Consider the following 24092-nt stretch of genomic DNA (forward strand, 5'->3'; position numbering starts at 1 on the left):
GGCGGCGCTGGTTGCGGCGCGGCGGCCGCCGAGGCAGCTGGGGCGGGCGGCGGCCCCGGGATGGGAGCGGGAGCGGGGCCGGGCCGCCCCGCGTTCGGCCGTGGCCTGCGCCGGCCTTCGCGCGAGTTGTGCTCGGTGCGTGATTCCCCGCGGCCGGCTCTGCCCGCCGGGACCGGGGGGAGGCCGGGCTGGCCGGTGCCCTCGGGGTGGCCCGCCCCGTGCCCGCGGTGCGCTGCCCGCCGCTCACCTGGGCGGCTGCCGCGGGCCCGGGAGCCCCGGTGCGGGGTGGGTGCGAGGGCCCGGCGAGCCCGGCCTGCTGCCCGGCCGCCACCCGCTGCCGCCGGAGCAGCCCCGCCGGGGGCTCCGCAGACCTGGCGCAGGCGGGGAGCTGAAGCAGGGTTACCATTAGGAAGGGTCAGACTGCTGGGAACAGCCTTCCTTCGTGTTGTGTGAGGGGACGTGAAATTAGGGTACGTGAGCCCCTGGGCCAGCCGGTATTCGCCTGAGACATGAATGAGAGGTCTGGAGGTGTCTATTAATAATAAACTGTCTCTATTTTCTGCGGTCCCAAAGGTAAAGGTTAGTTTGATAAGCTGCAATTAGACTTTATCTGCATAGCTTAGAGGATAATATATGCAGCATATTACACAATTTTATTATTTAATTGGAAGCGTATACGCCATGTAGGTCCAAGGTCTTGTGACACACACATTACAGCTTCTGATACTGAATAACAGCTTTTTCTTATTTCATTCTAATAGTAAGCTTATAGCAAGTATATGAAATCAGTTCCTGGTAACTGAAAGTATTGTAAGTAACTGGGGTTCTGGTTTCTGTGACGTTTGTTCAGACTTTGAAGAATATATTTTACGAGACTTCAAATGTACTTCATTAAAGTGTGTCATGCTGAAAACACCAGTCCCTGTGAAATTTCTGTTGGCAGAACTTGCTCCTTCCTGTAAAGATGAAGGAGGCAGAAGAAACAGAGAACTATTTCAAGAAAGCAACAGAAGCTTTTACATCAGCTTGTGTTCTTGGTGTCCTGTATCTTCTCCTGTCAAACTTCAGCAAAACTTAGCAGAGTTTTTTAAAGTATGAAAGAGGGCACAGGTTCGGGTTTAATATCTCTTTAAATTTCATGATTCTCCAAACAAAATACTGCAGATGCATAACACTAAGCTGTGACCTTACCTAAGAGACTTTTGGTTAGTTTTTGTGACGCTCAAAAGTATGCTTCAACCTCTAATAAGCATAAAAAAATTTGGGGCTTTGAGGCTTGGTGTAGATTGGGTTTTGTGCCCAGAAATTAAGGGGAATCTCCAAAAACACATGAAAATGTTTTTTGTAGTGATTTTTCTTTCATTCTTGGTATTACATGCTGTAGATTCTTACATGTTTAGGAATCTCCAAAACTGACTTTCTGTCCTCTGCTGTCCTTGTTTCTCTTTTTCACTAGGTTCTTTGCTTCATTTTCTTCTACTTCAGAAATTCCTTACACTTGTGTTACATAACATGGATCTACAATTTCTTTGTGTACTGTGTAAATTTATTAATAGTTCTAGGTCCTTGCAGTGCTGTGGAAATTGACCCCAAAGTGTCTCTCTTGTTATACTTCCCTAATTTCTTAATGAAAATTAGGCTATCGCATTCTGTACAGGCTAAGCTCACTTAGAATAGCATTTGCAGACATTGGATAGATGTCTGTTCAGTCATGCTTCGATATTTTAAAAAGCATTTAATATTAGCCTTTCCGTAGAAGTGGAGTTAAGTGGTTGGTTTAAAGATCAGTATAGTCGCTGAAGCAGGTTGTGCTGATATCTTGGATGCTCCGTTTTTTTCTTCCTGGTAACTTTCATTGACACTGGTGGGAAGCTGTATTCATTTAGCAAAGATTTCAAGTGTTTTATGCGTAATATCTACTTGATTACTTGTGTGTTTGTAAGCTTTTTGTTGCTGCAGGAAAAGTGGTGCCAAGCTTAACATATATCTTAGCAGAAATATTGTCTATGGTAGGAAATAAGGCAAGCATACTCATTCCTGTATAGTGATTCATGTGTTAGAGTGGACTATGTGTCTGTCTGTCTACGCTGTGTACTTTATGGTGACTGTTACTTGGAATTTATTTGCCTGTTGCCTAGGGATATACTTTCTGGATGACTACAAAGTTTGGTTTTGTTTGTACAGGTTTGCAATGAAGCAGTTATATAATCCAGGAAAGTAAGAGAAGCATCCTCATGAGCTCCCACAGCATGCTGGGTTTAAGTGAGGGGTATTGTTAAGATGAGAAGAATCCTAATTTCTTTGCAGTGTGCCAGTGCATCCACTTTTAGTGCGAAGCACTGGTGTCCTAATAGGGAACATGGACAGACATTTCAAAATCTGTTTGAACCATCCTCTGAGAGAGTGAGTCCAGGTGTTGAACGGTTTTCTTAAGAGTGGTTCCAGGTTTAGTCTCCAGCAGTCCTTCTAAGCTGCAATGTTGTTGTCTCAGCTGCAATGAGACATGAGGGACCATGCAAGTGGACCAGCAGTTAAAGTGCTGCCTTGGGATATAGGCAGACGTGGCTTTGGCTTTCTGGTCCACAAAGACTGGGCAGGAACCTTAAGATAGTTTCCTCATGTTTGTACCCATCTTTGAAGTGCAGCCTAGGCTGCTGGGTTTCAGTAGGTTTCCCTGTTAAATTTTGGCATCTGAATTCTTCCAGTTTTGTTACTGGAGCACTTACAGACATCTGCCTTTTCTTGAAATTTTCACGTGGTATGTAAAGTTCTGGTAATACGTGTGACTGACATGGCAGCTGTCCTGCCTGAACACAGTGTCTTGGGGCTTTTGTCTAAGCTTTATATTCACGAAGTTATCTTCCCTGTATCAAAGGCCTTTTTGCTCACCTGCTCTTCTGGTCCTCACTGTGGCATGCTGGATGTGTCCTGCCTGAGCTGTACTCTTTGTACAGCATAACAGCCTTGGCTGTTCCTTCCAGGTGTAGACTAAGCAGATGAAAGCAATGCCTGTGGTGATACCTACCTCCACGCTTAGCGCCCAGACCAGTAGTTCCTGAGTTACTGGGTCAGAGCTCTCTGCAGCCCTTAATGCAGATTCTGCATCTCTTCCAGGCTTCTGAGCGGTGTGGTGAGCAAGGAGGCATTATGGTTTCACAGGCCTGTTGCAGAAGATCAGTGGTCCCTGGATAGCAGCATGAGAGCTGTTGACCTGGAAGATGGAGCACTTGGCCTGGCAAGTGGGAAGCCAGGTTTCAAGCCTGCAGCTGGTGTCTCCCAAGGGAGACCGAACCTGAAGATGGGCCAGGCTTGCTCCAGCCCTCTGGCTGAACCTGCCACTGTGTACAGAGAGAAATGTGAGCTCCCTCGCTAGTGCCAGGATAGCCATTCTTCCATGTTACATCTGTAGCACCATGGCAGGGGCATTTACTTGGGATGAGGTGCCTTCTCAGTTCTGGTTTCTGCTTCCCACAGCAGCGTACAGTTCTGCCCAGCAACTCCTTTATACATAAGCTGTTGATAGAATAAGGCTTTTATATTCTTTTCTGTGCATCGGTACAGTTTCATGGGGAGAAGAGAGTATCTCTCAGCCTTGCTGATATGAGGGCATTCCTCTTTGAGTTGGGAGGTGGAATTGAGCTCTTCTGTGTGGGCATTTGGTACAGGCTTCTTGTCTCCTCAGTGTATTTATTAGTCAGGAGGCAATTTAAGGAGCTACTACTACCAAGTTGTCCTGTGCTTTTAAGTGAAGCTGCTAGGACATTATGCTTTTTGTTGAACTCTGTATTATCTGCTTGCTAGCATATATGCTTTGGTTGCAGTTCCCTGTGTAGGGCCCCTTACGGGGCTGCAGCATCCAAATGTCTGGTTTGTGCATCTCAGGTAGACTTTCCTGTGAGCCTTTTACACTCTGCTCTACCAAGGTGATGGCACAGTCCCAGAGCTTTAGGTAGCTGGCTATTGGAAAAACATAGAGTATCTATAGCCTGATAAAATGTAAGGCAAGGTTTCTAGGGACTCCTGACTGAGAATTTAGGAGTCTGTGGTTTAAGTGTGTTTTTCTGACACTGTCATGTGTCCCTGCCACTGCTGAAAGGAACAGTTCCTCCATTCTGTAGCTGCTTGGTCTGGTCCCCTGTCTCAAGCAGGGTTTAGTGGTTATGCAGTTGCCAAAGAGGTCAATCCAATCGGTTCCCTGCTCATCACATTGACCTTGGAATGATTGTCATTGTGCAGGTGTGCAAGCATTTATACAAGGTTAGGGAAATGAAGAAGCCCTATTCCATTAGAGAGATGACAGAGCTGTGGTATGAACTGCAGATGGTGGTAAAGGCTATTGGATACCCATATTATCCTTTTGTAAAATATGCATAGATGTACTGCTAGGTCTCTTTAGACTTGTGCATAAAAAGACTCCTGTGCATGCCATATGAGAAGTGGTGGTGGTAGTACAGAAAAACGCATATATTTGTTCAGCAAATGAGTTGTGTGTGTTTGGCACCACTTCAGTTTAATGAGGTGCAGCCATTTACAAATGGCTGTTGGCTCTGTAAAAACCTTCGTTTCCCTGGTAGTTGTTGAGTATGTCATCTGTTAATATAGTCTCTTCTGGAAGCCACGGAGATGCGAGCCAGTAAAGACAGGGCAATGTGAATATGTTACAGTGATACAAGCTAAAGTGAAATATGCTTCATTGAAGAGGAGGTAATTTAAAGTCATGCCATTCTGAATGATAAGCTACTTCTCGGTTATTTTGGGCAAAAGCATTCACATGTGCAACTCACAAAATGGTAGCTTTTCTGTGTAGCTATATATGTAATGAGTCAGAATTTTCTCTTCATATTGTGTAGAAAATGAATAGTAAAGGAGTTGAAGAGTTGCCTGAATATGTAATCCATGTCACGATAAATCCTGCAGTTTGACAGACAGAAGAACTGTGCTTCTATATCTCTAACAACCAGATTATCTGTGGTCAGATTTTATTGTGTTGCAGTTTTTTCATAAAAACAGGGTGAGCATCTGGGAGGTAAACGTTCTCAGGAAATTACAGAAGTTCTCAGAAAATCAAATTTTGACCACAAAAGTAAGTGGAAATGAGGCAATTGAGAACGCCTTTTAGTAAAGCCCGATTTTCTTGATTTTTAGTGAACAAGCCAAATTGTCATCTTCTCTCCTTGGGAGATCATCCATGACAGACTGATGGCATTCACTGACACACAGGAAGCTAAGGCTTCTTGGTCTGGTTTAGGTTCCCAGGTGTTACCCACTGCTGAAGACTCTTCTGAAACTTGAGACCATGTTCTTGAATTGCTGCCTGCATCAGTTCAGCAGGTTTTGGTTTTATGCAAGGGGATGTACTTTTCTTTGGGTATGTAGCTCCTGTTAGAGCCTACGTCATCTGTGCTGAAGACCATTTGGGTATGACAGATCACTGTGGAGGGTTGGTTTGTTTTGTTTGCGGGTGTTGGGTTTTTTTTAATTGTTCTTTATTGAGTTGTGATGAAGCTGTTTTGATGCTGATTCTAGATCAATCTATTGAACATACCAACCAATGATTTTTTTCCTACCAAAATATTAGTATGCCTGATCTAGATTTGTGTGACTCAAACTTGTTTGTTGTTTTCCTTTTCTTTAAGCTAAATTGATTCTTCAACTTCTGCCCATTTAGTTTCTGTGATAGTTAAGCCTTCTGTTAGCACCTATGAGAAGGTACTCTCTTTACTAAATCTACCATAACATGGTAAACACTATTGTCAGGTTGTAGATCTGTATGGCTTTCTTTTTCTCTGCTTATCATCTCTTGTGTGCCGTGGCCTGTGCACAGGAACCTGTGCATAAGCATGAGTTTTAAGATAGATTTAAGAATAATGCTGGTTTGAGGGTATTAAATTAATCTGTTTCTTTATATAGCAGGCCATGAAGTATATTGCATATTTTTTCCAGGAAGAACTTGGGGGATTTTCTTTAACCCCAATTCCTCACAAAACCCCCTAAATACTGCTTTTGTTAAATGTCTGGCTTATGCCAGTTAGCTTTTACAGCCTTAAAAATAAAATATACATGTTTGGATCAATAGCTCCTATTGTTGCTTGTGTCAGTCTGAAATACTGTATCACAAGAAGTAACTGGGGGCGGGATGGGTGGGTAGGTTTCTTTAACATCAGCTCTAACAAAGGCAACTAGCTTAATGGTAGAAATTATACTAAGCCATGGAAGTGTTGATGGTAGTAGCAAAAAACCTGTGTATTTCTTGGAGGAAAAGCGCACTGTATTTCTGGGTTCCAGCTACTTCCAGTAGTCTATAGAGAAGATTTTTACACCCCAGAAGAACTGGATAGATGTGTGTTTTCTTAATCTCTGAGAACGCTTACTGGTAGGCATCCTTCTGACGGAAAGCCTACTGCATTGTGCTTGCAGAACTATTTCACGGGAACATGGAGCACAGCCACTAAGCAACAGAAGTGACTATAACAATCACCCTTTCATAGCCTCTGTTTTGTGGCCTAGCAATCATTTACCTCAGGTTCAGGAAGTTTGTGTCATCCCAGTGATAGCACGTCCCAGTGGATGTCATCTTGGGGTACGTAAGTTGGAACAGAACCTGCAAGGCACATGAAGTAATGCCACCATTCTGCACAGCACTGATAAGACTGCTGCTGCAGTAGCCTCACCTACTGCCTCTGGTTTGGGGCACAGCATTTCAAGGAAGAGGCAGATCAGCTGGAAAGTGCCCAAAAGAGAGCAGTGAGAAGGACTGGAGGTCTTGAACATTGTAAAAAGCTGTTGTAGGAGGAAAAAATAATATTACTCTGCCCCCCTCCCCCCCCCCAAAAAAAAAAAAAAAGTGTATTCCCCAGTGTCATTGTAGGTAGAACAAAAAGTAGAGGGCTTCGATTGTGCCAGGAAGGAGGCATGCTAGGTAAGTGGAAAAGATACTGCAGTTGTCTAGGTAGGCAGAGATACTAATTACTTGAGACTTCTAAGACCACGCTGGACAAGCATGCTGGGAATGACACGGGCTTGTGGTCCCGTTTCAAGGCAGAGATGCTGACCTCTTCCAAGGTCACCTGGTTTGGTCCAGTCTGTAATAGTGCAGAAGGTACCTGAGAAACAGTCCTTTGTGTACATTAAGTAGTTTGAAGCCCCTTTACTAATTTAGGAGTCATGACTTGGGAAGTCTAGGCACACAGTCAAAATGTGTGTAGCTCTTTCAAATATATAGGCTCAACCCGAGAGGGGTGTCAGAGATGACAGAAGATGTTTGCTCTGCCTTAATGCACTGCACCTGGGAAGTACTGATTGACAGCCTATCGCCTGATACTGGCCAGGTAACTGTTGAGATGAATAGAACATTGACCCTTTTTGGTGAGGTGACATTCTTGAACATGTCCCAAGTAACAAGGAAGCAGAGCATGTGAAACACGCTAAAGTAAGTGTGATAATAGATAAAATAAGCACCTATGCTGAGCACATCTGTGCCGTAGTGCTGTGGAACAAACCCTTTTCTCTCTGGTTATCTTCTTTTTCTCCTTTTCGAGTTCTGTGAAACAATGAAACCATGTGCTTTAGGAATGGCTTTCAAAATGACTGGGTTTCAATGAGGGGGATATCCTTTAGTTTCAAGTAAAATGTTCTTAGTTGTGGTTCTCTTCCTTCCAACTGCAGTGCTTGGGCTATTTCAGCCAGGGTGCGATTGCCACTCATACAAATTCTGTCAAATAATTCCTGTGAATTGGCAACCAAAGCAGGAGTCTCTTTCTCACAGCCAGGCTACTACCTGTGTGGGCAGGAGGGTGTGTGCTCATTGAGGTTGCTTTGAGGGCTCCAAGAAGTCTGATCTGTAGCGTGGAGCAGGTCATGTTTCTAGATCTAATGGCTTTTATAGGAAAGTAATTGGCAGAGCCAGGCCTGGAACTTGGAAGCAGAGTCAGTTCACGTTGAGCTGTTTAATCTCCCCTTGGATGCCAGTTGGTGAAGTGTCTTGTTTTGTCTTGTCACATACTGCTGAGTCATGCTTGTTTGCTTGCAAGATTGTGAAGTTGGTCCTTGGTCTTTGAAAAAACAGGCTTACTTTTGTTCTTCATAATATTCCTCACAGGCTCTTCTTCCTCCTTGTCAATAAGCCATCTTCAGTCCTTTCCCTCTGTAACACGTTGGTTCTGCATGTTTGGTCCAGGTCCTGAGGCACTGCCTTGTGAAATTGAATTCTCCGTGGTGCCACTGGCAAAGGAGGGAAAATACTTCAATGAGACATGTCTGTAGCAAAAGACAAAATGCTAAATCTTGAGCTGGGATGCTCCTGGCCATTGCTCTGAAGCCCCATGTTTGTCCCATCAGACCACACCACAGACGTGTGTGCACATCGAGGGAGTCTCTCCCCCTTGAAGAGCACTAACAGGCTGAAAATTGGTGCTTTAAGAGACCTGGTTTGACTTCAGTGTTTTGGCTTTAAGAAACATAGTTGTCCTTTTCTGAAATCACATTTTAAATTGCTGGTGACTTGAGGAAATAGTTTAGAGGATTCTTTGGGAAAAAGGCCTTTGGCACTGCATGTTGTAATGCTTCGTAATGACTCTCACTGCCTAGCCTTGATAAAGTTATCTACGTGTTGGGGCAACTGGTTAATAACTGATAGAACAAGTGATGTCTGGGGTGATTAATGGCACTGGAAGGAAATGATATCATAAAGGTCCACTTGTGACATGCCACGCCTGCCCCACTGGCAGCCACAACACTGCAGTCCTTTCTTCCTGACACTCTGAAATTAGTTCCGTGGTTAAAAGAATTGGTGTAATGACTAGGCTTATTTCTTATCTTGTCAGCTAGGTTTCTCTACAAGAATGGAAAGTGTTGTCATTTGTATAGGTGGGCTGTGAAGCACTGCCTGCTTCAGCAAGGTGCTATGCTTTAGCGAGCCCAGCAGTGACCACTTAAACCCCATTAGGTATGTTAGTTAGTAAACATGTCAGTTTCAATGAGTATGTTGGTTATTTCCTTGTAGTTAGAAAGTCTTTTAATGCATTTTTGAACTCACTTTCATTTCTAACATCACAGGAACGTAAGGAGGCTTTTGGCGCATGTTGGCTATTCTGTAGTTTTCCTGTAAAACAAGAGAAAAGATAAAGGTGCTTCTGCTGTGTTGTGGGTATTTTTGGGGTGGTTTTGGTGTGGGTTTTTTTCCTCCAACCTGTAAAGGAGCAGGTATTACTTATTTTTAGACATGTGTATACATGTTCATTTTACTAAAACACCCTGGCTCTTGACCAGTGTGTGTGTGTGGGGAACCAGTCAAGATGTCGTAAGAGCTTCAGAAGTCAAAAGTGCTTCCCCAAAGAGAAAAGACTTTCCTACTAAAAATAAAAAAGCTTGCAAAAGAGGGAGAAGGAGCTAAAAGCTGGGTACAGCTTAGGAGCTAGGTTCTAAGTTGATCTAGTGCATGCTAATCTGTGACTTACAACCAACAGCGGAAGGTTTTGTGGAACCTAAAAGCCTCTTGTAAGTGAAGGAGTGTCCAGATCCACATTTGCTGCCTGACCAGCTTAAGTGGCAACATAGCAGAGGAGCCCTCCCCAAAAGTGAACTACAGTAGTAGTACTGCAGCAGTGACAGAAGCCCTTTCGTGATGTTCAATTCATTTTGAAATAAAATCTGCACCCGCCTTTTGTCTGATACTGAGAGCATTGAATTTTTCTGGTCTTTCTGTTGGTTTTCAATTAACATTGCCTTTCTTTACTTTCAAGTATGGCTTTAAGAGTTGCTTTAACTCAGCATTCTTTCACACTGTTGTCTAAAGACTGTCTGGGAAAGAAAATAATTTTAGAAAGACTAGCGACATGCACCTGTGCCAGACAGCACAGTAACTCTAAAACCATGAGCCGAGTCCGAGCGCACGCAAATGTGTTGACTCATGATGTTTCTATCAGGTGTGGCTTAACATTAATGTCCTATGAGATAGTCTGAGTAAACCACGTTATCAGAGACTCTTTACAAGGTGCTGTATGGTATGACAGAGCTGTGTACGAAGCTCAGCATTCAGATATTCTTACTAGCTGGAGGAGTGGGAAGAGGAGGATAGAGGGAGCTTGTTCTGAGGTTGCCTGTGGTGCTGCTCTTGTTATGCTGACAAAGAGGGAGCTTAATTCACTGGAGCTGTCAATCTGGTAGTTTTCAAGCACTGAAAGAAAACTCCTGTAAAGTGTATGTGAGGGAGGCAAATGTAGTATTTTGATGAAAGGCTGATGGCGAAAAGAAATAGTATTTGTAATTGCTGACCTGCACCCTGTATCTGGCAGAAAAGGGGAAAGCGTAAGAGTAGAAGGGGAGAAGTATTGTTGCTGGCACGTTGGGTCAGAACACCATGTGCTGTGTAGAGTACGTGATGATAAAATCGAGCAGTACCCGTTATCAGTCAGTTTTCTTTTTCAAAGCTGCCACATTTTAAAACTGGTTTAATCTATGGGGAGAAAATGGTTTGTGCTTGTGCAGTGCCTTCAGCTGCTCCTGGTTGCTGGGACTGTAGGAGGAAAAGGCATCTATTTGCAAGCGGACAAGTGCTGGATGGGGTTATATTTTGACTTTGGGGCTTGACATTTTGGTGTAACCTTTTCTGCTGTCTCAATGAATAGATCAAAGTCTAGAGACTGTCCAGGCTGGAGTGAATTTTGAAGAGAGTGGGATTTTTTTACCCTTTTCCTGGCCTTTATAGGACCAAAATTTTAGCACGCTTTGAGGAATAGAAAGTACAGGCTTCGTGCTAGATAGGGGCTTGAAGCTCCATTTTCTTCTTTTTCTGATGTTATTTTAGGCCTCCAATTCTCAGCACCTGAGAGAATTTTTAAATTTTTATTCACAATTCAGTAGGGTGAAAAATCTTTGGTCATAGCCATCCTCAAGTTTAAATTGCTTTTGTTTGGAGCTAATTTTGTTTCAAGAACTTTTTCTTCTGATTCTTTTGTTAGTGCAACATGTCTGTAGCTTTACTCTTCATATATGCCATAGGGCATTGATCTTCATCACTTATGTTACTCACTAGTGATGGATTTGCATTTTTTCAAACAGCACTGCACCTCAAGTTAGGACTTTCTTGTGGATCAGAACTTGCTTTTTTTGTAGTAAAACCTGTGGATCTTACTATTGTCTGTTATAAATGTAATTTAAAGTATCTCTTGGCTATCTTTTAAACTATATAACAGGTTATCACTGGTTCTGGGTAATGTAATCAAACCACATGGACCTTTAGCATATAAGCTTGTATCTCCCTGAAAAGGCTATGGAGGATAGAGAAGACTTTACTTGATTTGTGCTGGTCAGCTGCTGTGTTTTAATTGTGAATGTTTCTAAGAGACTGGTGGGATATAAGTGGTCATTTGAGTCAACTGGGAATCTGATATTTGGAGCCTGAAATGATGCTGGAAGGAACCAGAAGTGACTGAACGAGAAAGGCATAGGGTCTTCGGAGAGTTCTGTCTCTTTTCTCCAAGTAAAATAAATTGAGGTGCATAATGCAGAATTACAGTTGCAGCAGACTTTCACTTACATGTGTACTGTGCTGACCACCACCTTTTCTAGTAAGACTTTTTTCTTATTCTTGTGCTACTGTGTTAAGCAGTTTCCTGATCAGTGTAAGTGCTGCATCTTGGCTCACAATAGTTATTGTTTGAGTGGGGGCTGGCACAATATTTTTGTGCTGTGATATGATCTCTTGTTTGTCTTGAATAATCTATCAAAATGTAATGCTTAATCCCATTCCTTTTTGGCAGATTTTCCTCTAGTATTGTTGCAGTGGTAATTAAACAGTGTAGCTCTGATTGCAAGAGACCCCTGAAGAAAAACAGTATTTTAGGCTGTTTCTTTTCTGTCTTTGGTTATAGAATAGAGAGAACAGCCACCCTGCAGGCAGAGTAGGTTGGACCTTTGGTCTGAGGTGCTGTGGCTGTTCACAAGTAACTTCCCTGGTTTTCCCTTGTTCCTAGTTTCTCCTGTTTGTCGTTGTGAAAAAGGTCTGAAGAACCAGACAGAAGAGCTTTCTTCAAACAGGAAAATGTGTTTCTGAAACCACGGAACACAAAGCATTTACTACAGCTAATACGTTTTTTTGAAGTTACTTTTCTTTCTTTGCCTGTCAGCTTTGGTACCAGTGCACTGTGGAAAAGCGTATGTCCTCCCTGCCCCCTATCCCAAACTACACTAACTGCAATTAGGTAAACCTTAATTAAGATGCTTGCTTCGTAGCTTGGGCAAAGAATTTGGAAACAGTCATTTATTCTAAGGCAGCTTTACCACAGATTTCTTCTAGGGCAAAGCTGTTTCCTGATGTGTAAGATCAAGATCTCTAAATCTGTTGTTCTGTAGACAAATTAGATGAGGGTCAAGTTCTTTGTACTAGTGCTTACTCCTGAAATAGTAATCCTTGCATATGAATTAGGCTAAGATTCTGAAAACTCCTACTTGTTAAGGTACTGAGTTTTCTTGACCTTGGTAATAGTTGAGCACATTTGCAGACCTTTGCCTAATCCAGCTCCCTCTGAAACTGTTGAAAACTTATGTGGTTGGATTCTTTGGGAACTGGATACATCTGTTGGTCATTTTTATTTATTTTTTTTCAATGGAAGGCCTGAGACAGGGATGGAAATTTAACTTGTTCACAGTAGCACAAGTTCCGTGGCATATCTGGGATCAACACATGGGCTGCTCTTGCTGGTTTGTTCTTGCTTTGTTGTACCGTAACTACTGAGAGCAGGCACTTAAAAGATATAATGGCTTGATAACTACGATTGATGGCCAAGAATCAAAAATGTGGTAGGTAGTAATTAAATCATGCAACCACAATGCCATTGAAAGTTCTCCGAATGCCTGCTTGGCCCAGGGAAGTATCCAGTAGCGTAATTTGAAATGTTTTTGTAGGACCAAGTATAGTATTTGAGTTTCCTGTTACTTGTTAATGCTGCCGCCACCTTTTCTTACGTTGACTGATATGTGGGTGTGAAAGCTCCCTGTAAGAATAGATCTTTAGTACACTTGCTGCTGCTGGTAGTGAAACCTGAAAGACAAAATTTTTGTTTCGCAAAAATGCATGTGGTCCCTGTAAAATCTCCCTGTTTCCTCTCCTGCTAAATTGAAGTAGATTGCCAGTTGAATGGGGCTGATCCAGGCAGAGTGGAACAGCCTAGCAGTGCTGGTGATATAGTAAAGGAAGGCTTGTGCTAGAGAATGTTTTTGGTTAAATATTTTTTGGTCTTTAAGACAGTAATGCTTCTGTGTGTGTGTGTTTTCAGCAGCCACTTCAGGTTCGAGGGGGTAATTGTTGGAGCCTTCTATAAGAACAGTGTGAAGGTTTTCTTTCAGTAAAGTCTGACCTCCTTTTTATGAAATAAAAACTACTAAAGTGTTAACTTTTTTCTTCCCATTCTCTGTATGTCTTTGTGAAAATTCTTTCCCTGGCTTTTTCCCTCCCTGCCAACATTTCAGAAAATTGTTTATTCAAAATGTCTTCATATCAGTGTTGGACACCTGTATGAGCTCAGGAACTTAGAGGCATTCCTGCAAGGCCAGTCCCAAAAAAACTTGAGGTGGCTCTTTCCTGCTGTGTACTGTAAATAGTTTGTCTACGAAGTTTGAAGCACATTGCCCAGACAGCTTTGAAATATGAGTAAAGTTTAAGTACATGTAAATGAGCTGCAGACAATTGAAATGTGTTTAAATCTTGCTGTCTTCCATCTATTCACTGGGGTGGGGGATTGTACAATGAGTTTCCAAGTTAAGGAATAATCTCTGATCCAAGAGAGAGAAGAGAAAGTCTCCTGAATCAGGCATAGGCCTTGCAGATAAAACAGGCTTGGCTTTTGGTTCTGTAGTAGGCTTCATTGCAACTTAAGCAAATCCGTGAATTTCCCAGTATAATACCTTTCCTACCTGTTAAATGCAGAAATAATACAGACTTGCCAGTTCAGCCACATATCAGCATTCTGAATTCATATCGTTCATAGATCATTGGATCTCAAAGGAAGCTAAACCATTTATTACTTTATTTTGCTGTTTGTCAGCAGCTCTTAATTTGCATGTGTCTGTTCCAAAGCATGGTTCCAAATTAAAAATTCAAGTTGTTAAAATTTGTCAGCTTGGTGGTGATTTCTGTAAAAGTCATTGAACCCAGTTGCTGAGGACCCAACATGTTTTAACAATTTTACCTCTCTCTTAAATACGTCTGAGAGAGAACGGCAGTTAACGAGTAAATATTTTCAGTTTATTATATACAGAAGAACAGAGAAACATTGGAAGATACAAATAAATTTGAGCTTGAACCTAAACCTGCTGCGGCTAATGGGAGGGTTTTTTAGTGATAAAAGTTTACTTAACACAGGAACTTTGAAAAAAAACCCACAACCACATGCTCTCAAAAAGTAGGAGTCTTTTGTTCTTCTTACAGGAGCTTATCTAAGAAGGTGCTGTGTAACTTACTCATCTAGCTGTGAGCTAAAAAAAAATCGCTTCTCAGAAGTGATTCATTTTCTTTCACATCTGCAGCTTGTTTACAGGACTGGCTCTTCAGGAAGTCTTTACTCCGTTGTGTTTATTATACACAATTTTACTTGTAATAAACATCTGAAAGACTCCGATGATTGGCTGGCTGAGGACTGTATCAGGAGTGGGTAGCAGCTTGGTTTTGTCATGCTTATTTAAAAATTAAAAGATCAGGTATGCTCTGCAGCAATTTTTCTGAAGGAATCTGCTGTTTACCATTGTACCAAGAAACTATTTTTTCTCCTCTAAATGAGGCCCTGGATCTCCTAGGAGATTTTAAGGCTCCCAATTTATTTTTCTGAAAAATAGGATCATTTCATGTGTCTTCTGAAGTGTTGCTTGAGAAGTAGCAGAATAACTCTTCCAAGTGACCAGCAGGCAGCACAGGCAGCGTTTTGGTGTTCCTTTACAGGTGAGGATGTAGCCGTGAACCACTGGCCAGATCATATCCTGGCGGTGAAAGTGGAGGAGTATAATATAGACACTCCCAAGAGAAAACAAGGGGGGCAGCTAACTTGCTTTAGATGAAGCTTAGTATTTTAAGGTGGGTCTCTCTTTATGTTGGTTGTCTCATCTACAGGACTGAAAACAGTATGTCAGCGGAACATACAGTTCATCTCTCTCTGTATGTGAAAGTCCCAAGGAGTGGTGTCTCTCACAGGAGAGAAGAAAATGCCTGAAACAGAATGAAAGCTATTTAGACTACAAGGCCTCGTATCTCCTCTCCTGGTTGCTTTTCAAATGGACAGCTGTGAGCCACTAAATCTAGGAAAGACGGCTGATGTCTTCTTTCTCTAATGTAGTGAATATGGTTTCAGTTGATCCGTATTAGGTGTGTTCTATGGGACACTGTCAGTCTGCGCATAGAGTAAGATTTCCCCTGCTCGTGACCAGTGGGAGGTTGTCTTTCTGCTGTCTCTGTCTTGCCTCTGAAGTATGGTTTTCTGCTGGTGGTTGTTGGTTTGTGAGGTTTTTTGGGTTTTGTTTGTCTTGAATGTGAGGAGATGTTTAATGTGGTCTCCTTTTTGGAAGGATTTCTGTATGGTCCTGCTTGTGTTGAAGAAATTAAGCAGAGCTGTGACTGCTTTATGAAATTCAGGATTGTTGTTGCTATGCAGGTGCCAGTTTGTGACAGGCAATGTCCAAAATAATCACTGGCCTCCAAAAGCTCACTATTGGTTATCTTGGGTATGAAAATGTGATGCTCCCTAGCAGATGTTTTTATCTTTCCTCCGAGGCCACCCTGCTGTGGAGGACAGAAAGGGCAGGACCACAGCTGCCACCTTGTGTCACAGGACCAAGTCTTGTATCACTGGAGTGAGAGTAGCTGGGATGGTTAGAATACCTTCCCAGACAAGGACTGGGAAGGCTGCGGACTCTTCAGCCTGCTGTCTTTGGGTCCCAGAATGAACAGAATAAATGTTCAGCTTTTCTAATAATGGCAAATGGAGACAGTGGGTACTGCAGGATGAGCATAGAAGGATGGAGGAAGAGAAGTTCTTTCCACACAAAAGGAGTGTAGGATAGATGGGTCTTTTGGGGTGAGATGCAGAAGTGGCCAGGATAACCATTGAGCCAGAGCCTGTGGGAAGCAGCCAGTGGAAGCCCCACTGCTCCAAGGAGTATCTAAGTGACAGAGCAGCGAGATGTGTGGGCATGTAAAGAATAGCATCAGCTGAAATAATGAGGGCCAGCATGAGAGGCAGAGGTTGTAGTCTAGCCTCCTGTCCCTGGGACGTGTTCTGATTGAGGCATTCATAGAATCATAGAATGGCTTCGGTTGGAAGGAACCTTAAAGATCATCTAGTTCCAACCCTGCTGCCATGGACAGGGACACCTTCCACTAGACCAGGTTGCTCAAAGCCCCATGCAGCCTGGCCTTGAACACTGCCAGGGATGGGGCATCCACAGCTGCTCTGGGCAGCCTGTTCCAGTGTCTTGCCACCCTCACAGCGAAGAATTTCTTCCTTACATCTAATCTAAATCTATCCTCTTCCAGTTTAAAGCCATTCCCCCTTGTCCTATCACTACATGCCCTTCTAAAAAGTCCCTCTCCAGCTTTCTCGTAAGACCCCTGGGTGTACTGGAAGGTCTGTTATACTGCTGAAAGGTCTCCCCGGAGCCTTGTCTGGGCTGAACAACCCCAGCTCCCTCAGCCTGTCTTCACAGGAGAGGTGCTCCAGCCCTCTGATCATCTTTGTGGCCCTCCTCTGGACTTGCTCCAATGGGTCCATGTCCTTCTTATGGTGGGGGCCCCCAGAGCTGAATGGGACTCAGTATGTTCTTTTCAGATATTATCAGTTTGGAAACCCATTTCATATGAAAACTCTACATTGAAGCTCTTAAAAAACACCTTTTTATGTGGGCTCAGGGAACAAATACAAACTTCTGCTATAAAAGAGTTTCCAAGAGGAACAGCTTGACTACTTTAGAGTAGTGCTCTGTAGCTTCAGTTCTGAATGGTGTCAATTCGTGGAAAATCTGCTAAGCTAGTTATTCAAGGACACCTTGGAGATCTTCTCCGTAGCTTAATTACTGGGAAGTGACTGTCATCTGTTGCATGTTTATGTAAAATGTATATAGCAAGTGGAAGCCTTGATGGATAGAATACCACTGTTCGTATGATCCTAATGTGTGCAGGTGGGAGGAATAGTTTCCTGAGTAAGACTCACTTCCAGACAAATCCAGTTAATCTCTCTATACTGGTATTAAATGACTTACAGAAATTTTGCTTTTAGTGTCATGGAATCAACACCCGAGAAAGATTGCTGTTACCCAAGGTAAAGCAGCATGGCACTGTGATTCCTGTGCTTGACTAGCTGTTTTGATAAAGACTTACGATGAGATATGATAAAAATCAGAGGGTTTAGCATATAGTTCTGCCTTGAGTGTGGTTTGAGTAAAAGCCCTTTGGTTCTGGTGGGATCTTACTGAGGATAGAAGCCTGCAGTGTTAATCTTGCAGCTGTCTGATACGACAGCAGATCTGTGCCTTACATCTCAAGGCGCAGTGCCTTACAAAGAAGAGCTCATGCAGCTCCTCTCCAAAACCCAGAAAGGAGGTAAGAAACAGTAGTGCTGTGTGAAGAGTCTGTGATGGCAAGCTTCATCCGCAGCTTCTGTCACCCGTATTCTCCTAGCACATTTATCATCAGTGGCAGTGTTTGGTACTTGGCAGTATAAGCATGTCATACACTACTAGAAAGGTGCAAGACCAGTGATGTTTGGCTTGGTGCCATTAAATTACAGCACAACAACTGTATGGCAGTAGGTGAATAGAGACATTAGATAATAAATGTATCTTGAGCAATCATAGCACCAAAGCAGTGGTAAAATTTGGGGAAGAAACAGAAACATGATCTTTGATAGTATGTTCCCTCTGTAGTTCTCTCTTGTGTATGGGCAGAGGAAGGAGTTCAGTGGGAGGTTTAGCATGCAGTTTATCTTTAGAAGCATCTGTAAGTAGTTTATTGTTAGGTAGGATGCAAGACTTTACGGGTTAGGGCCATAGTTGCAGTAAACAGTTTAGATAAATAATTGAAAAAGAGAAATCTCACTGCTTTTAACAATATTAAAATTTTGTTTTGACATAAGAGCATTTTCATTCTTTCTGAGTTTATAGCTTTAAATGGCCAAAAATGCAGTTTTAGATCTTTCTTTCATTTCCTAATTGTCTTATAGTTTTGTTTTTTCTCCCTAGTGATGTGAGTACATTCACCAGGGAGAGTCTTCCCGAAAAAGTTTAGGTATAACCTTACTGGGATTTTTCTAAGGAGAACATCACAGTGTGAAAACAGTGGAATAAAATCATAATGAAATGGTCTGTTAATCTTTCAGGCATCACTCCTGACTGTATATCCTGAAGTAAGACAAGGATATAAGGCAAGCTGTAGTATACCTCTGTGGTTTGAAAGTGCACTGGTGCACTTAGCTGCTGTTGTAAACTCCATCTGAAATTAGTGATCAGAACTGTAGGTGTTATGTCTGACCAATATGCAGGCTAGTGCTTTTGCGGATTCAAAAAATTTGCACTTTAGTACTTTGTACTGAAAATCATCTCTTTTGAAGCCAGGCCTTGAGAAAGGATTCTGGTGCAAAATCAGGGCTGGCCTTGATACTGTTGGAGTGACCTTGGTGGGCTGTTGGTTAGCTGTGCCTTATGGAGGGTGCTGGGTGGTCTGCAGGCTGGCAGGTCTGAGAGCTGTCAGTGGGGTTGGGGTGATGTTTGTCTGGTGACCACCTTGGGGCAGTGGTGAGAATGGGGGCTAGAATTCTGATAGAGGAAAAAAATGTAGGTGTTCAAGTTAGGCTTGGAAAAAAATTATCCTGGCAATTTTTTTACTTTTATCTGTAAACTAATTAGAGAAAATAATTAGGGGTGATGTAGTATTTCATTGAGATGTAAGGGAGTAGTCCAGATAAGATAACAACAATTTATGGCTTCTTGGACCGCAACTTTTGCAAGGTTTTGACTTACCAGTTTATAACCATCACAACTTCATTGTTCTGGAGGACTGTAATGATTTTGAAGAGGAATGTTTTTGCTAAATTGGAATAGCTTCTGCCCTTAAGGTGATGCTTGTGTGTTTTGCAGCTTACTGTGGCACCTTGGATTGTGTGCTGACCCAAGCATGAAACTCCCCAAGTACAAGTAGGCACGTAATACCCACCCAGTGTGAATGAAGTCAGTGAGACTGAGCAACTGCATGCGAGGGGGTTACGTAAAAGCTGGGTGTGGAGTAGCCTCCTTCTTTATGAAGCACGGCTGATTGCAGGGATCTGATGTGCAAAGTGCTGTGAAAACATGCTGCCTGGGAAAAAAAAAGACTTTTGGGATAAGAAATCCTGTTGTTGCAGATGTGCTAGTGGGGTGAAAAAGAAGATGCTTGGTCAAGGATTTTGTTTTGCCTTCACAAACAAGAATTCCTGGAAATATTTTGAGCAAATGTTATTTTTATTTACTAAGAGATTGAGGTAAATGTGTATGTTTCTCTGTGTGTAAAATTCTAATGGCATTATGTGGTTCAGGTGTTTTCATTAACTGTTACCTGATAACTCTTCAGTGACAGCAAATGGCATGCACAAAAATAACTTTCTTCAGCAGATGTAATTCAGGGATCAGTCTAAGGCATGCAGAATTTTCATCATAATTTTAAGTTATTTCACACAGATTATTTTTTTTTTTCCCCCAAGTGTAATCATTCTTCAAGTCCTTGTACTTATTTCAGAATTACAGCAGTTAAAAGGTTGTAACCTTTCTACAAGTCCCTTTCTTTGCTGCTTGTGTCTCCAGTTAACCTGTGATGTCATTCAGGCAGTATCTTTGACCTCATCTTGTGTATGACACCCCCCCAGTCAAATGTGAAAGCCCTGAAGAGAGAACACGGGAGTTAGCTGTGTGCATCTGAAGATGGGCAATGTGGAAAGCAACCTGAAACAGCAGAGGAATCATCAGCTTCTCCTTGCCTTGTGTTGTGCAGTCACCTATAGGTTTGACAGCCCAATGTGTAGTATAGCATCATCTCCACAGTTCTTATCTCTTATGTCCACAAACAAAAGAAGTGAGCAAAGAAAATGAGTAAGCTTGTTGAAGGGAGATCTGTTCTGTGATCATGGTTAATCAAACATGTAATCAGCATTTAATCAAACATTTAATAAACTGCTTGCATTTTGCCTTCTAATTAGTTGCTGCCAATTATTGGGACTGAAGAGTGAGTTTCAAGGCGGACCTGGACAAAAATAACCCAGAGGAAAACAGCTTGTGTGCCTTTGTGTTTGCCTTTCCAGCTCCTACTCAAAAGCTGGATCGGTTTATCTGCCTCCTTAGCAGTGGTAAGGACAGTGGTAATGTGATGGATTTGAGTAGAAATTTAGCTTTTTATTTTTCCCTTTAAGAGGGATTTATCTTGTATAACTCATCAGCTTGTTGTGATCACACCAATGTTGTAATGGGGAGGGGCAGGTACCAGAGAATCTGGGTAAGTCCATAAAGGGAAACAAATGTAAAAGATGTAGCTGAACTGTTGGCCTTAGGCTTTTTTTCTGGAGAGAGGGAGTGAGAACGAACCTATGAGTAACAGAGCTCTGATATGATAGTATGATTTAGCTTGTTGAGGCAGCTTCTGCAAAATCTGAGGAGGCCCAAGAAATTGTCTGGTTCTTCCAGTTATGCGGTGTGGCAGACCTCCCAGCAGGTCTGAATCTGGGCTACAAGAGAGTGTGGTTAAAAAATGCAATAGCATTTGGGGGGTTGTATATCAGCTCCTGCGTGCCCTGGCCAAATCTGGGAAAGTTGTAGTCTTAAACCACATGTGCTCTGTCACTGATGGAAACTATGGGTGTAACAGCTGCTGTCCAGGATAAGTTACAAAAAAATAGGATTAATTAGAGCACCCTGTGTGTGTGTACCCCACTGTGTCTTGTGAGAGATTAGTAGCAGGATGTACTATGGAAGGTCAGGGATGTGGGAGACAGCAAGGCACACGCTGTGGGTGTTGGCACTGCTGGGCAAAGTGGTGCCTGCTGAAGCTGATCAGAAACAATTGTTTGGTTCAGAGAGATGCAATGCTCTAAATTTCTTGTAAGCAAACAGGATTTACATTGAAGAACTTTGTCATTCACTTTACCTGATGGAGGGATGTGCATTTTGTCTTTAACACCTTGGATAAAAAACAGGCAGTAGTTGTGTTTTATGATTTATAAAAGGTGTGTTGTTTTTTTCTTTTCCCCTCTTACTGTGCTGTAAACAATCCACTTGAAGCAAACAAAAAAATCGGTATTCTGTCAGACATATACATATGCTGCTGCTTAAAGCATATGTATAAGAAACCTATGGGCTGAAAGAAATAGGGAGAGTTTTAATCTTTCTTTAACAGCAAACTTCAGCGTAATGTAAAGCAGATAAAATGCCTGATAAAATATATGTTTGTAACACACATATAGATGGCATTTCTCTGAAGTGTTCTGTATGCCTGGACAGGGAATTTTCACCAGCTGGAGTGGAGATTTCTTGGAGATACAGTTTTGCTCTTTTCAGATGCAGAAACTATCGTGAGTGATGAAGACATTTTGCCTTGCTGTCTGATCTCTGCTCCAGCTTCAGGTTTGCGCGTTATGACCTTGGCTGGTCCTGTGCAAAACAATCCTATGTCCATTTCTGCCCAAAGCTTTTAGTGTATTTCTATGAGTCTTCATGACCTACATTGTCTTAATATTAAAAGGTTGGCAGCAGTACCTTCTTCTGTGTATTGTATTTCCAAGCCCTCAAACTGCAGCCCCATCCAGTCGGACCAATGGAAGACTCTGTTCTCTTATCTGAACTTTTGGTAAGGTTTTTGCTCAGGGTGTGTGTCTGTGGTGGTTTTTTTTTTGTTTATTTTTATTGCCCCCTGCCACTGTTCACATCAGCTATTAATATTATTCTGCATGGTGTATAATAAAAAACATTTATTAATATGCTGTCACTTCATTTAGATCTTTTCTTCTTGTAAGTAGGACATACTCAAATATTGCATGTTGCAGGCGTTTTATTTCATTTCAAGGATCATGTGTAGTTTGTGCAGATCACCAAGATGATTCGCTGCAGCGCTGTCATGCGCTCTATTCTGTTGCCTCTTGGGGAGGCTGGCCATTTGTCAATAACTGGAATATTTTTCAAACAGTATGATCATCACTTGCCAAGCTTTCATTTTATTGCAAGCCTCTCTAGTGATGCTTCCAAATAAAGTAAAATAATTTTTCTTTGATCTGTTTTGCTGTAAACTCAAGCAGAATAGTCAGTTACAGGGAAAGGAGATGCCCATTATTGGTATTGGCATCTGAATCTGTTCAAATGGAGAAAAGCAATCCAGTTCACACTTATTTAATTTGTACCGTGTATTTTCTGCCAAACATCTTTTTCTTCTCCAACAGGGTACTAGGTTGCAGAATTGCACTTTTCAGGTTCCAGGTGCTCTTGTTTGCTGTTGACATGGTTCGTACATGTTTGGGGGGAGCTGTGTAGCAAAATAAAGGTGAAACCCAATTTCAAATTATATTGGAATGGCTTTTAGCCAGCTTGCCAGCCTGTCCTCTTTAAAATAACAGCTGCATTTGTAAGTGTCCCAAACTGAGGGCTGAAAATTGAAATGCATCTCCAAAGGAGCAAAGAAAACAGAGGAACTGACTAGAATAGTTATGTGACACTAAACTGATGCAGAGTTTGAGGAGAAAAGATTTCTAGGAATGTCTTTTAATTATGTTACGCTAAATCTTTCCATGGATGTCCTTTTAACCTGATGAAACATTGGATTGGTATCTGTGATGGTGTGTACGGCTGGATGCAGTATCTTCTCGGCATAGGATCTTGTCAGTTATGTCTATGAATCTATGAGTCTGGTTCCATAAATGAAGAGGAAAATTTGTTCCTTGCATGTGCAAGCGGTGGTCACTTGGTGAGTGTAGGAGAAAAGGAGTCACAAGTGCTCTCGAAGCTCATGAAACTTGAGGGAGACCTGGTGTCTGACTTGTAACAGTGCCAAAACATTAGGGCCATCCTTTATGGAGGGGGGAAAAAAAGTTGCAATGGTTTTTTTTTTCAGTGAGCAGACATGTTAAGTTTCCTGTGTTAACTTTCTCTTGTTTGTATAATGAAGTTTTGCATGAAGGAAAAAGCCCCAGACACCTATATATCTTACTTGAAGCTTGGCTGGAGATGAATGAACTCATTTTTGCGTGGCAAGTTGCTGAACTTAAATACATCTCTAATTTCTGCCAGAAAAATGCCCAGTCTCTTTTAGAGATCCAAGAAGTGAATAAAATAATACTGTGTATTACACATTTCTCATGTGTGTCTCAGTGGGTGTCTGGCCTGTATAAAAACTCCCAAAAGGTTCGTTTAAGGCTGGTTGCCAAAGTCTTGGAAAGCTGCAGTGGATGTATAACGTTTGGTTTCAGGGTTAGTGGATTAAAAACCATTTCTAGATGAAAGCTGACTTGGCTGACGTGCTTTTCTCCCTGCACCCCTTGGTTTTAGTAGCAGGAGACCTGTAGAACCTGCAGTACCAGCCTGGGGCCCAGCAGAGCCTTGTCTCACTGGCCATGCTGGACTGATGGTGTGGGTGCAATATGGTTATGTTGAAAATGAGAGCAGCTGAAGCTGCTTCTCAGAATGTCAAAGCAAGCCACTAGAGTGTTTTTATTTGAGTGAAAGGCAAGAGGAATCCAGGTTAAGACTTGTTAAAGTAAATGGAGCACCGTGTAGCATGCTGGAGAGAGGTGAGAGGGAGAGGGCAAAGGGAGGGGTGTGGAAGTGGCAGCTTCTAGCCTCTGTACAAGTCTGCTTTAGGTACCTTTATTTATTTATTTGTTTTTGTTCAAGAAACTAAATTCTGAGCTTTGAATGTGTGAGAATCTAGCAGATGCAGAGGGCTTTTTAGGTTGGCTTGCCATGCCTACGCCCTTTCTACAAATGCATTTGTAGGAAGGAGATTTCCCCCCAGATACCCATAATTCTTTATTGGCATTTCAATGATTATGACAAAATTTCTCCTTCAAAGCCTCTACGCTGTTACAACAGATGCTTCAAAGTGGTCT

General features: G+C 42.3%; 1 protein-coding gene and 1 long non-coding RNA gene across 4 annotated transcripts in view; both read left to right on the plus strand.

The window, feature by feature from the left end:
- Positions 1-24092, plus strand: part of ITPK1 (inositol-tetrakisphosphate 1-kinase) — a 150082-nt gene that overhangs the window by 693 nt on the left and 125297 nt on the right. The window lies entirely within an intron of this gene.
- LOC129736562 (uncharacterized) lies at positions 29-23740 on the plus strand. The gene is made up of 3 exons (XR_008733343.1): positions 29-6919; positions 19114-19493; positions 19813-23740. It is a non-coding gene; the product is annotated as an uncharacterized LOC129736562 (long non-coding RNA).

The sequence above is a fragment of the Falco cherrug genome, chromosome 7 (genome assembly GCF_023634085.1).
Source record: "Falco cherrug isolate bFalChe1 chromosome 7, bFalChe1.pri, whole genome shotgun sequence".
NCBI lineage: Eukaryota > Metazoa > Chordata > Aves > Falconiformes > Falconidae > Falco > Falco cherrug.